Source organism: Pinus tabuliformis, chromosome 8, assembly GCF_031772625.1.
Source record: "Pinus tabuliformis cultivar Carrire ecotype Pingquan chromosome 8, CPIR1, whole genome shotgun sequence".
Lineage (NCBI taxonomy): Eukaryota > Viridiplantae > Streptophyta > Pinopsida > Pinales > Pinaceae > Pinus > Pinus tabuliformis.
The window spans coordinates 1538903861-1538912909 of NC_142294.1; the positions used below are offsets into that span (position 1 = coordinate 1538903861).

The 9049-nt window shown below is 33.7% G+C and overlaps 1 pseudogene; it reads right to left on the reverse strand.

Annotated features, from left to right (window-relative positions):
* Nucleotides 1–1201: 1201 nt before the first annotated feature.
* On the reverse strand, nt 1202–1816 carry LOC149241796 (antimicrobial peptide 1 pseudogene; annotated as a pseudogene).
* Nucleotides 1817–9049: the final 7233 nt, after the last annotated feature.

Here is a 9049-nt window from a genome sequence, read left to right on the forward strand (position 1 = left end):
CATTAATTTCCCTTAAAAAAATCTTCAATTACTAATATTTAAAAATATATACAAACTTTAGAAAATAAAATATGAATCCAAAGAACTTGCACCCTTTTTACCACCTTTAAGTTTTTATGGTCTTTTCCTTTTCACAACCCTAGACTTTGCCTTTTGGACTATTGATCATCTGTCTTCCTTTTATTAATTTCATGATGAGAAATAGCTATAAATCCTTATATTAAATAAGAAACACAACTTATTAAATTTTGGAATAAATTTTAGGCCAAAGTTAGCACCTCAGAGATAAATTCCTTCCTTCACATGGTTATTAATACAAAACAAGCTCCTAATCATTGAGAATCTTAACAAATGAGGTATACAAGAGCCTTTCTTATGTGTATTGTGTAAGAAGGAAGAGAAAAATCAAGACACCTCAATGTTGTAAGAGATGGAAAGTGTTTACAGAACAAGCTCCTAATCTTTGAGAACCCAAAAAATTGAGGTATACAAAAGCCTTCCTTTTGGGTAAGAGGAAAGAGAAAAATCATGAAACCTCTTTTTAACATTGTTGGACATTTGATCATCCGCCTTCCTTTTATTAATTACATGATGAGAAATAGGTACAAATCCTTATATTAAATAAGAAAAACAACTTATTAAATTCCGGAATAAAGTTTAGGCCAAAGTTAGCCCCTCATAGATAAATTCCTTCACATAGTTATTAATACAAAACAAGCTCCTAATCGTTGAGAACCTCAACAAATGAGGTATACAAGAGCCTTTCTTATGTGTATTATGTGTATTGTGTAAAAAGAAAGAGAAAAATCAAGACACCTCAATGTTGTAAGAAATAGCAAGTGTTAAGAGAACAAGCTCCTTAACCTTTGAGAACCTAAAAAAATTGAAGTATACAAAAGCCTTCCTTGTAGGTAAGAGGAAAGAGAAAAATCATGAAACCTCTTTTTAACATTGTTGTAAGAAATTACAAGTGTTTAAATTACAAATTAGAAATCATTTTAGTTCAATGTAACAAATTAAAAAATTACATTTTTGTTGTCAAGTTCATATTCATCTACGATCTTATGGATTGATAGATGGCATGGAATTATTTTTGGTCTTGTGCTTAGTGAAGTTTACAAGAAGTAAAAATTAACCTGGACTAAGATGTTAGATATAGACAGATCCTTGGCATAACAGTACTTGAAAGTAGAAAAATATGTAATATCAGTGCACAAAAATCATTACGTATTAACGAAATAAAGTTAGACAAAGCAATATACACCAGACATCATATGGACCGGTGAAAATTGCAAAACATTATGTACCTATATCTACCATACTTGAGATAGATGATGCCATACAAACAGCGCCACGCCATGAATGGACACTCTCAAGCTTTATTTGGGACAACGCCAACTACTTAGACGTGCCTAGTAGTATGATAATAGTAATATAAAGTTATCACATGCAGCACTTAGCACTGGATGAAAAAACTCTTCCAACCAAAACCGCTGCAAGCTTGATTAACACTGCCAGAAAAACGGGTCTGAGCAACGCCTTTGCAGTTGGCCGTGTTGTAAGCAGAAGCAGTCTGGCCTTGGTACACGAACTCGTATCCTCCATGAACGTCGTTACCGATGTTAGAACACCCACATTTGCTGTATCGAGCAGCATGGTTGTTGCAACCAGGCCCTGCCCACGCAGTGAAATAACTGCCCTCAGAAGGCTGGGCCAAAGCTAAAAACAAGCATACCAACACAAACAGCATGTATGCCAAGCGCTTGGTTTCCATGATAGCTGATAACAGGAATTCGGATGAGGAAGGTGTGAGTGATTTGGTAGTCGGGAGACACAGATTTATAGTGAACGTAAAGCGATGGTGATTTTCACTGGGTGAATAAAGAATTGAGAATTGCTTTTACTGTTTGGGATTGTGAATTCTAAATGCGCATTCGAGACTGAGAGTGACCACGCATTTTTTTTCTTTTTTACCCTACGAATGTGATAGACATGACGAGCTCTTAGGTTCACTGGATAAGGATGAATGCGACAGAGTTGAGTGATTATGTTTCGTAAAGTCATTCGCATTAATTAAACAAAGGATAACTGGATAGCAACTAAATCTCATATTGACTCATTGTCTTCGCAGCGAGCACTACTTTTATCCTAAAAATGTTAAAAATCTCATATTGGCTCATTGTCTTCCCAGCGAGCACTACTTTTATCCTTCAAATATTAAAAAACATGCGTCTGCCACCGGAGACTGGGCGTAAAACCAGGCCCAACGAGGCGACTTTTTGGGCAGAGTCCACTTTGTCTGAAAAATCTAAAATGTATGATCTTTGCTATCTTCTTGAAAATCACAAAAACGTTTAATTAAATTGCTTCATCAACAAAGAAGAAAAAGAAAGAAAGAAATTATTTTAATATTTATTTGGTCTAAGACAGATTGATTCTTCATCCATCTGCTTGATTTTAGTGAAGCTTCACAATAAATGCTCCCAGCTTTTAGACAAACCCTTTGCTAAATAGATTATCCAAAGAACTAGCTGTCAGCATATCTGCATAACTTTCCCTGGTGTCTTGAAGGCCTCATATTCTAAAATGAAATGCTTTTCTGTTTCCACTTTTCTCAAAAGAACAAAAAATACATACTCTTTTCTCCCACGCTTCTTTTGACCTTTTCCAACTGTAATTAGTTAAATATTTTAGATATTTTCTATCCTGTAATTAGGTAAATATTTTTTTGTCAAAATTTTATTGGATATTAAAATTATTTTTTATACATAAATAAATTCTGTAACCTGATAAATCACTAAAACACTTGGATTTTGAAAAATTAACAAATTTTCGTGAGCATTTGAGTTTTGCAAAATTAACAAATTAAATTTACGAATTCAACAAATTTATGGAATAAAATATCATAACAAAACTTAAACTAATTAAACTACTGCACTATAAACATGTCCTGGATTCTCTTTTGAACAATAAAACAAAAAAAACCATCTGATAACTAAACTGCACATCATAAATTGTTTGTTAAATTCTGTAATGGGAAAGTTCTAAAGATTTTCCTTTATCGTGAATTAATGGTTAAATTCACAATGCTGAAGTGCAAAAGATTTTTGGAAATATTGAATTTATCTTTTTATTTAAAAATAAAATTGAGATAATAAAGCATTAAAATTTCATAAAATCAAGTCAAACAATTCTATTGAGAAAAGTAATCACCAGAATACATATTCATAAAGGAAGAGGAGAACGATGAAGCGTTTCGTCAGTGAAACGGCTGGCAAGCAAGTAAAGCACCACGAGACATATATTTGCGAGTTGCCTGCATATCTTATATAAAGAGAGAAAACGTGTCTTGACTATATGTTTGCGAGTGGAGAATGACAGTGGCTGAGTACGACCTTTTATCTAGAAAGATAAGACGCCCGTATGCTCATAGCCCCAAATTCAACAATTTCGTCCCGCCATGAATCTGGGAAATTCCTATTTCTAATCCCATAGAAAAGTAAATGCTGCCTGACATGCGAGGTATTTAGCTTTCGCCCTCTCTTTCTAGGCTGCTATCTCGATTCGCGTGCTGTTACTCAGAGGGCGAAAACTAAATGCCCCTCAGAAGGCGAAAACTAAATGCCTCGCATGTCAAGCAGCATTTACTTTTCAAAGGAGTTGGAAATAAGAGTTACGACATTGACATTTATCCCGTTTGAGCCCCAAATTCAACAATTTCGTCCCGCCTATTTAAGGAAATTCCTGTACCCATTCGATTCCATGGCATGACTGAAGTTTTGGTTCTATTTCACACACCTCATGACCAGTGATTTATCACTCAAATTCCATTCCATACACACTTTAAACTAAGTTTTATATTGAAGTCCTTATTGTCAGAGTATATATATATATATATATTTATTTATTGAATATTATTTTTCAAATTTAAAATGATATTATCTTTCATTTGCTTTTATGAAATGAATATTTTTTCGTGTGTTTATTAGTTATTTTTTATATATCGTGATTTTTTTTATTTTATTTTTTTAAGGAAGGTTAACAAATTTTCTTAAAAAAGAAAAAAAGCAAATATTATAATTTTTATATAATAAAGTTTTATTGTTATAGAGTTTATGGGTGTATAAATTACTTATTAAAATTATATTTTAGTAGTAGGAATTGATGATTAAAAGATTTGGTTATAGTGAATTATTATGCCAGTTACAAAGGAGAAACAATTCCAATTAGAATTGGCTCCTCATCCCCTTGTTACTAAGATTTACAAATAGTACTTACTAATCTTCCATGACTTCATCTACTCATCTTCTTACTACCTACTCCACTTGCTAGTGTTTACTATTTGCTCCCCTTCTTATGTCACTATGTGACATAATTTTTTTTGAAAATTTTTACGCACTTGCAAAGTTAACTTTAGATTATATTTGATTTTTCGCAGGACGAATTATATCAATAGTGCATCTACTGCAATGCCACATTAGGACTCCAAACCCCAAAGAAAATGCATATGAGAGATCTTCCCAGATTTGCATCTGATCAGGTTTGGTCTGACAAAGCCTCTATCCAATCCAGAGATTTTTAATATCTATCTTTTCAAAGTCTAAATTTTTGGGCTGCTCATATGTCCAATGACCCCTAGTGGGCAAGGAGAATATTCATATTCATCACCTTTCTACTGTTGTGCTTAAGAATTTGTATGTGGGATTAAAGAGATAAATGTCATCCTTGTTTTTGTTTGCTTTCTAGATTGTTTTTATGTCCTCAAATGTAATATTCCTTTTTTTATCTCCCTTATGGTGTGGTTAGGATGGATTTCCAGCATTGGTGGCAGCCAAGTTACAAGACTAAATAACCATTTTTGATGTGAAGGCGGAAAAAGTATGGTATTTATGGTAAATGATATTTGACAGTAAATTCTAGAAACTCAGAGAAGGGGTAAAGGAGGTGATTTTTAATAAATAATTAGAGAGGGTGTGGCATTTTTTGGAGGTATTTGCTAATGGTATATTCCCAAGGTATTATGCTCAACAATATTTGACGGTAATTCTAGAAACTTGGAGAAGGTCCAATGGAGAGCTATAAAGGAAGGAGGGAGGAAGGGAAGACATTCGACCTTGATATTTTCTCTTTGCATTTTGATTGGAAGTTCAGGCGAGTTTCTATAAGCAAGGGTCTTAGGCGATTTTCCATAAGCGAGGGTCTTAGGCGAGATCATCACTTTGGTGGGATCCAGTTTCACCCTAGCTGGCAACCCAACTTCGATGCCACAAGATATCACCCTAATTGGTTCGGTTTTCTTCCATCCATTTGATTTTGTGGAGGTGATTTAGTTGGAGCAAAGGGGTTTTAAGATTGGATTTGGATCTATTATACGAGATCTATTCATTCCATCTAGTCCCTTGGTTGGTCCATCTAGGATCCACATGTGTGCCTATTGGTTATCTTTTCAGTTTCTGTTTAAAGGCTGGATTGTGTTGTCACAGATTATTTTTGGGCCATTATCATAACGATTGGTGTGTATTGTCATTACAGTTAATAAATAAAGTCATGTTCTATTATTTCTCGTGGTGTCTACATTTGTTGTATTTCTATGAGGGTTTGAAACAAAGTTACCAACTTAACGAGAACAGTACTGAGTTCTCACATTTTTAAAAGTTGCAAAAAATCATCCGATTTTGAAAAGTGTTGATTCAAAATGCACATTTTTTTGGAGCATTTTTTTGACACTTTAAATTTTATTATGTATTAAGTATGTACATTTTTTTTAAATGGTGATTTTCATGCCAATTTTGAAAAGTATTGATGCAACATCAACCCCTTTTTTTGGAGCTTATTTTTGACACTTTAAATTTTCTGATATATTAAGCATGGATAATGTTTTTTAAATGTTGGTGATTTTCATGTGAATTTTGAAAAGCGTTGATGCAACATCAACCTTTTTTTCAAGAGCATATTTTTGACACTTTAAATATGTGTATGTCTTAAGTATGCACATTTTGTTTTAAATGTTGGTTATTTAACCATTTTTCAAGTTGTCTTATTCGTTGTTTTTCAAGTTTGTATTTTTTGTTTCTCTTTGCAATGCTTTTCTGCAGTGAAATTTTTAACTTTTTTGGAAAATTAAAAAAATTAATAATAATATTAATATTTTTGAAGTTAATATTTTTTTTAGATTTATGTATTGTTAATTAATACTTCAAAACACAAAATAATTGTCACTAAAAAACTAATAATTTTTAACAGTCGATAAAAATGCACATTTTGCATATGTAATTAAAAATACATATTTGGGAGATTTTCGCTAAAATTGACATGTCAAAAGATTTTTGTAGAAAAAATTAAACATAACAAAAAGAAAAAAAAATAGCAAATTCTATGTCAAAAATAATAATATTTGATGTTTTTTTTCGAAAAATAATCATTCACATAAAATTTTAAGTAAAATTAACAAAATAATAACTATTAATAATATCTTAAAAAAAAATAAAAGCAACCTTAACAAATAAAAAGAGGTCAAAATAACAATAACAAAAAAAATAGATTTAAAACAAACAAAAATTAAAAGGAACAACAGAAAAACACTAAAAAAATGAAAAAAAAGAATGAAATTAACCAATAAATAAAACAATATAATTAAGTTAAACCCGATAATTTAAAAAATATATATAGAGAAAAGGAAAATTAAAAAATATATATATTAAAAAAGAAAAAAAACAATTATATATATATATGAAATAAAAAAAATATTAAAACTAAACAAATTAGGGAAAAAGAAAACCAAACATAATTTAAATAATAATAATAAAAATAAAAATATGAAAAGCATATATGTGTGTGTGTGTAGAAAATATGTGATAGGTTAACCCGATAATGCAATATAAATCAAAGCAGAATACTATAACCTACTTCTACTGTCAATTTGCGGAAGCTTAAAGATCGAGCTGAGCAATATAACCAGAGAAAGAAGAGTCAATGGCACAATACACATGAAAATGCTTTGGGGAAACCCTCAGCTAAAAACACCACACTATTGTATTATCATACATGGTGGAAATACATAGGAAATATACAAAGCCTTAGCTCACACAGCTAGCCAACTCTCAGTACAATCCTCACAGATGCTCACAGGATATCTTGGCTTCTCTCCAGCCTTCCTCTATGCCCTCCAACCTCCTATTTCCTTGCGTTGTTCCTTGTGGATGATTAGCCCATTACCAAGTGGAAAACAACCATCAAAACTGCGCAATCCTCAAGGATGAATCCTTTACTGCATGCATGAGTTTTCTCCATGAGAAAACACATGCAATTGATAGTGCATTGTCCTTGAACATTAATCTCAATTGGGTATTTCTCATAATAGACATGCATGAATTTATGATGAGGGAATCTTCAGTTAACTGGAGTAGCACTAGTTGACTACATTAATGCATCAACTGACTGTTAACTCACTATTAGTTCCTCAAACATTTTGGATCTAATTTAACTGGACTCAACTCAGTAAACTGAGTTAACTAATTACAACTCAATTATAACTCAATCTTATCTCCTTAACTTAAGGGATAACTCTTGCATGACTTCAGAAAGACTTCTAACTTGAATTTCTCCAACTAATTAATTTAAAATAAATTAATTAATTATTTCCAAGTAGCTGTTAAGACTAAATTCAATTTGAATTCACAATTTAATTCAAGGACAAATTAAATTGGAATATTCTTGTTGCCATATTTCAACACTCCCTCTCAACAAGAAAGGGATTATCTGTCACCCCAATCTTGCCTCTATGGAACTCGAATTTACACTTTGACAATGCCTTTGACAAAATGTTAGCATCTTGCTCCTCTGTCGAAATATACTGCAACAACATGATCCTCCTCGCTACACAGTCTCTGAGATGATGATACCGGATGTCGATGTGCTTGGACCTATCATGAAATACTGGATTCTCAGAGAGTTTGATACAACTCTGATTATCACAATAGATCATAGTTGGATCCATCCTTTGATCAAACAAACCAACTAGGATTTTCTGCATCCAGATGGCCTCACATGCTGCCTGACTTGCAGCCATGTATTCTACCTCTGCCGAGCTGAGTGCAACCGACCTTTGTTTCCTGCTGTACCAAGAAACTTCCGTTGACCCAAGGTTGAAAATCCCTCCTGATGTGCTCTTCCGATCTGATGGACTCCCTGCCCAATCTGCATCAGTGAAGCCCTGTAGCTTCACTCCCTCTGTCCATCTGTACCATAATCCATACTGAGATGTGCCTCTGAGGTATCTCAATACATGCTTTGCCGCCTTCCAAAACATCTTGGTAGGTTGAACCATCGCTTGACTCAGCTGGTTCACCGCATAGCACAAATCTGGTTGTGTGTTCACTAAGTACATTAGTGAACCCACAAGTTGCCTGCATGCAATAGCCTATACTACTTCTCTTGAAGTAGCAATCTCCTTCCTCCAGTTACCTGCTAGAGGAGTCTGTATGGGCTTGCACTTCATCATGTGGAATCTCCTGAGTATCTCGTTGGCATACTTGCCCTGAGACACAAATAACTCCCCATCCTTCTACCACACTTCCATGCCAAGGAAGTAATGCATGAGACCCATGTCTTTCATCTCGAATTCTCTTGCAAGGTCCTCCTTGCAAGACACGATCAACTGATCATCACCAGTCAATATGAGATCATCAACATAAAGTATGATGATCAACAACTTACCTTTCACCACGATGTAGTACAGGTTTGCATCCGCTTCACTCTTTGTGAAGCCCAACCCACTGAAGTAGTTGTCTATCCTGGTGTACCAAGCATAAGGTGCTTGCTTCAACCTGTACAATGCTCTCTTGAGTCAGCACACATGCGACTCACGATCGAAGGTCTCAAAACCTTTCGGCTGCTCTATGTACACCTCTTCCTCAATCTGGACATTGAGGAATGTAGTCTTCACATCCATCTAATGGATCTTCCAACCCGTCTGTGCTGATAGTGCCAACATAGATCTGATAGATGAGTACCTTGCGACAGGAGAAAAAGTCTCATCATAGTCAATCCC